Source organism: Colossoma macropomum, unplaced genomic scaffold, assembly GCF_904425465.1.
Source record: "Colossoma macropomum unplaced genomic scaffold, Colossoma_macropomum, whole genome shotgun sequence".
NCBI lineage: Eukaryota > Metazoa > Chordata > Actinopteri > Characiformes > Serrasalmidae > Colossoma > Colossoma macropomum.
This window is the reverse complement of record NW_023494794.1, coordinates 11,456,739-11,462,738: the sequence shown is the minus strand read 5'-3', so window position 1 is coordinate 11,462,738 and position 6,000 is coordinate 11,456,739.

The window sequence follows — 6,000 nt, the reverse complement described above, 5'->3', positions numbered from 1 at the left end:
AAAGGACTACTGACTTGGGACTCACCTGCACTGACTCGGGACTTGAATTGAGACTCGACTATCTTGACTCAGGGCTTGAGTGTGAAGACTTGAGACTTACTTGTTACTTGCAACTTAGTGACTTGTTCCCAACTCTCTCTAAAAGTACTTTAGAAATGAATTTTAAAGCATTATATGAAGTTACTTATTCTTTCAAGACGCTCTCATTGGCTGGCGAGACAAATCATTCATCCTTTCGGGCCTCGCTTTGGGCCGCGCCGCTCTAACTCAAAGACGGAGTTACCAACAGCGACAGCTTTCAAAGCAGGAATAACAGCACTGGCTCCGTTCAGAATTCCCCAAACAGCAGAGCGGGAAGTAAGTGCTGAACAGAGAGGTTCACCTTGGAAAGCTTGCATGAACACAAAGCCCTCATGAATGCAGATGAGACCAGAATGCATGAGCAGCCAACTTTAGCCGCCGCAGCTTCTCATCCTTTTTCAATTTGGCTGCGGCCTCACAATACATTCATCAGAACGTGTTAGGAGATTTCAGGCAGATCAATTTTAAAGCAGATGAGAAAGTTAAACGTGCGCCTCGCGTTCAGGCTTTGACATGGTTTGATAAATAGGCTCGATAAAAAGCCTTGATGAATAGCCTTTGGGCCGGTGAGAGCCAGAACCGGAGGAGCGCTGGAGGCTCTAGTGTTTGGACGTTCGATCAGATTAAATGCTTTTTAATAGCGTATCGGCCTCCTTTCTGCAGCTGCGTGGAAAGATAATTTCGTGCTATTGCAATTGGGGCATCAGTTAAAGGGGAAGTCCACCATTTTTTTCACAAATTTCAGCAAAATTGGTTCACTGAGGAATAGATATTTCACAAACGGGAAACAGAGTCATTCAGAGTCGGGGCCGGACTGAGACCTGAGTCGTTATTCAGGCCGGGACTGTGGATCCAACCCAGGCTACACATACAAACTCATCATGCAGGGATGATTCTACTGAGCTGGTTCAAAGTCAGAGCTGAAACACATTTGGGACTTTTAACTGATCTTGGACTTTAGACTAAAATCCTTTTGCTCTGAGTGACTCTAAACCTTAATTGTGTTTATTTTATTAAAACAAATTAATCCATATTCAAGTTTTGTACCAAAACAATCATAACAATAGCGAAACTTTACCAAATGTTTCGGTAGTGACAATTTTAGCTCATTTTGAGCTCAAAAACGCAGCCAGATACATGACCAGCCAACACAGCTTTGAACAGCTGTTCACACAGAAAATCATCATATTTTTCATTAAAACACACAAAAAAATACTTCACTGCAAAAAAATGTGTTTCGGTAGTGACAATTCTTAATGTTTCACAATGATGTCCAGACTGTGGGACACATTTACCTCAAAACAATGGGATCTACCTGCTCACCATGTGGCCACGAGGGACAGGGATGCTGGCTCACTTCCTGCTATACAGTGCAGGGGCGTGGCTAAAATAAGACCCCGCCTACATACTAAAACTCCATGTTTCGGTAGTGACATGAACGTGTAGGGGCAGCACTTTTTTTATTTAAAAAATTAAACTCATGATTAGCCCTGCGATGGACTGGCGACCTGTCCAGGGTGTATCCTGCCTTCCGCCCAATGACAGCTGGGATAGGCTCCAGCACCCCACCGCGACCCAGAAGGATAAGCGGTTTAGATGATGGATGTATGTATGTATGTAAACTCATGATTAATTAGAATACAAATATTTCAACTTCAGTTTCAAACAAATCAAAAGCATAATAAATAAAACGTATAGTATTAGTATTATGGTAATAGTATTAAATTGTAAATTTAGGGGTTCTGGTTTGGGACAGAACAGAAAGTATACAATATGATTTTGTATATATTTAGGTTATTATTATCTCTATTAATGCACTGCTTTTAAATAGATCAGAACCTAATGCTTGTAAGTATCTAAGCTCTAAATACATAATTTTTAAAAATAGTTTTTTGACCTAATTCAGTAAAATGGTCCATATGAATGTTTTCAATAATATACAGTATTGTCAATTTTGTCGCATATACTTGCATAAAAACTCTAATATGATGCTAATGCAATACAATGGAGTGTCACAATTTTGAATAATTATTATAATTAGCTGTAAAAAGAAGTTGTAGATGTGTAGAAAGATAATTATCAGTTTATTCCTCATAAAAGTAGAATTATAGTATAGTAATTATAGTAAATTATAGTATTAATTATATTTATCATTAATATGTTCTTTTTGTTCCCAACATATTTGAAGTATTGACTGAAACATGCACAAATCTACAAATACATTGTGTGTCTATTTCATTTAAACAGTTAACTCTTTACAGCGTGAGTTATTATTGATTACAATGAAAATTATTGATATGAGCTGTTGCATCTGTGCGGTATGATCAGTGATCAGCTCAGTCACCTCAAACCATGTGCAATATAATCAATACATCGTGTGCAATACATGTAAAATATTCTAATAATGTAAAGATTTTTTTGCTCTTTTATTTATAATGTTTATACTGTTAATTTTGTAAAGGAGAGAGTTTATATTTGTATGTTTAGTGTTATATATATTCTCTATATGGTAATACATAACAAACTGTGACCTTGTTAAGGAATTAATAAGGTCAATAAACTTGTTTGTTATCTTATCTTTCCAGATTTTTGAGTAAGAGTGATAGCTGAAATGTAAATAATGCTCCATTCTATAAATATTATTTCATATTTTACATGTAATGCAGTAGCTGAGATGTAAACAGAGTGATTCAGAGTGGTTTGGTGTGAAATGGTTCAGATGTCTTTACAGTGGTGGTGATAGGAACCAGGGGTCGCCATGACTACAACACAAATATAGACATTTTATTTACTATCCAGAACCACCAGTGAACCTACACGAGTCTTCTGAGTTTATATGGAATGTTGATGATGGGAAAATAGTGGAAAATCTGAAAATAATATCTTTTTTCCACCTTAAGTGTGTGTTATTGCAGACCTTGTGATTATGGGTCAGAGAGGCTGGGGTTGGGGGGAGGGGAGAAGAGGATATTTCTTGACATCTGTACAGATGTAGCTGCACTGGGCTCTAGTGTTTTTTCATCTTGGCATCTGGTCTGATAGTCCAGGCCGACTGACAGACCAGCGGGAAATCTCCTGGTTCTCCCGATGGGCAGTGCAGGCCTGTTCAGAGTGCTGTGATGAAAAATGCACCATTTTAGAGACCTAGTTCACAGTGACAGTGATAGGAACCAGGAGTCTGAACTGTTTAGCGTCAGTCTGACATCAGAGTGGACCTCTTTACCTTGTTAATTCAGGTTGTTGAATATTTAACCGTGATATTGTTCATGTTTTTCTGATATTCCATCGAAATTAAATGACCCCCCCCCTCTAAAACATCTTCTGATTTTTGATTACAGCACAGTGCACTAGTGGGTGGGGTAAAACAATATTAACCAATAATATTATGTTTCATATCCTCCCCAACATCCATTCCTATCATGGAGTTATTAGTCTTAATGTGTTCTACAGTTTCTCATTAGGCTGAATGAATAACCGACTCTAAATGTAGGTATTGTGATATAAACTGAGTCTGTTCTACAGTTTCTCATTAGGCTGAATGAATAACTGACTCTAAATGTAGGTATTGTGATATAAACTGAGTCTGTTCGACAGTTTCTCATTAGGCTGAATGAATAACCGACTAAATGTAGGTATTGTGATATAAACTGAGTCTGTTCTACAGGTCGTCATTAGTCTGAATGAATAACCGACTCTAAATGTAGGTATTGTGATATAAACTGAGTCTGTTCTACAGTTTCTCATTAGGCTGAATGAATAACTGACTCTAAATGTAGGTATTGTGATATAAACTGAGTCTGTTCTACAGTTTCTCATTAGTCTGAATGAATAACCGACTCTAAATGTAGGTATTGTGATATAAACTGAGTCTGTTCTACAGTTTCTCCTTAGGTTGCCTCAGCTCTGCTGTTGGTGACTGTTGGTCACCTTTGTGATGTAATTCTTCTGGTGCTGCCCACACTACACTCATCCCATGGTCTGCAGCCACAGCCAATCCTCCCGACCAGCTTCCATTTCCCCGCCAGCTCAGTCTGCAGTATTATCTGGCATGGAGTCCCTACTTTTTACAGTGCCGGCACACCAGGCGCTTATATGTCGGCACTCGCTCTCGCACGTATGGTTCCTCTCAAGCTCCTCTGCCATGTAATGGTGCCCTGACCACCATCGCTTTAATCGAGCCTCGCTACACCACCTCCGCCGTCGAGCCACATCACGCCATCTCCACTGTTGAGCCTCATCACACTGTTCCCTTTGGGGTCTTTCTCCGGGCTCTGCCTTCTTCGCCATCCACTTTGAAGTTCTTCAAAGTGCTGTTCCACTCCTTGTTGCAGGGGGGTGGTATCCCACTTCTGACACCAAATGTAACGTCTAAGTAAAGAAGAACCAGAGGAAAATATTGCGCATGTGGGACAAAGTGCTCTTTTACTGAACCTGAGCGAGTGGCAGCTGCCACAGTATTGCGATATAGTCTGACTCTATTTAACCAGAGCCATTGCTTCACCTGTTTTACCCTGTTTCTGTATTTTAATATTTTTTACAAACGTTAAAACCTTATTCTCATTTTGCTCTTGTGTTATTGTTTGCTATCCGGTGTCGACCAGAGGAGGATGGGTTCCCCTTTTGAGTCTTGGTTCCTCTCAAGGTTTCTTCCTCTTGCTCTTAGGGAGTTTTTTTCTTGCCACCGTTGCTGTTGGCGATGCTCATGGGGTTTCAGACCTGTATTTTTCTGTAAAGCTTTGTGAGAACGCCTGTTGTAAAAAGTGCAGTATTAAACTTTGACTTTGACTCTACAGTTTCTCAGTTTTTGCTCCAACCTAACTTGCACCACAAAGGGACAGAGCAGAATGCAGGCCGTCTGGGGTCTCCCGATGACCGGTTTGAGAACCACCGCGCTGTGTTGACATGGTAACTGAAGGTCTTAGTGAGATTAGAGTGTTTTGTGAGTGTGTTTATCTGTGTGTCCAGAGTGTGTTTGAATGTCAGGGGATGACAAACCACAAACGTCAGGAAACAGGATCAGGAAATCGCCGTCTGTCCTCAGAGTGAGAGAAAAGTCAGGAACAAAACGGTGAAACAATGTGTGCAGAGACTTCAGTTCAGGCCAGAAATTTCAAAACTCTGCAAAACAAATGACAACTTTAAAAAAACTCCAATGCTAATTCATGTTCAGTATTTACTTCAAAGCCTTTTTCTCTTTCTTCATTGGTTTTGTTGCTGTAGACTGTAGGCCAGAGCCTGGGTGCATAAACTATGTTGAATTTTCCCTTAAAATCACCCTTAAGTATTTTTTATGGTTTAGTGTGCTGCACAAAAACATGCAGTCAGGCTGATTGGACTTGCTAAATTGCCCCTAGGTGTGAATGTGTATGTCTGTCTGTCTGCCCTGCGATGGACTGGCGACCTGTCCAGGGTGTATCCTGCCTTCCGCCCAATGACAGCTGAGATAGGCTCCAGCACCCCACTGTGACCCAGAAGGATAAGCGGTTTAGATGATGTATGTATGTATAACATATATGTATATATTAGTTCAATCTGCTGTTGTACAGTAAAAAAGCTATTTAAAAAAAGTATTGAAATATTTAAAAAGCATTATTAAAGATATTAGTAACCTAAATATATGCGAATCATTATTCATAGGGTATTTCCTATTGTTAGGTTTCTGTCCCAAACCCTAAACCCTAAATTTACAATTCTGAACATAATACTTAACTTTTAAACATAAACCTTTCCAAATGTACTGTTCCACATTTTCATGTAATACCACACAAAACACTAAACACAGTAGGCGGAGCCTTGTTTTAGCCCCGCCCCTCATTTTAGAGCAGGAAGTGAGGCTGCATCCCTGTCCCTCATGGCCACATGGTGAGCAGTTAGATCCCATTGTTTTGAGGTAAATGTGTCCCAAAATCTGAAAACCAG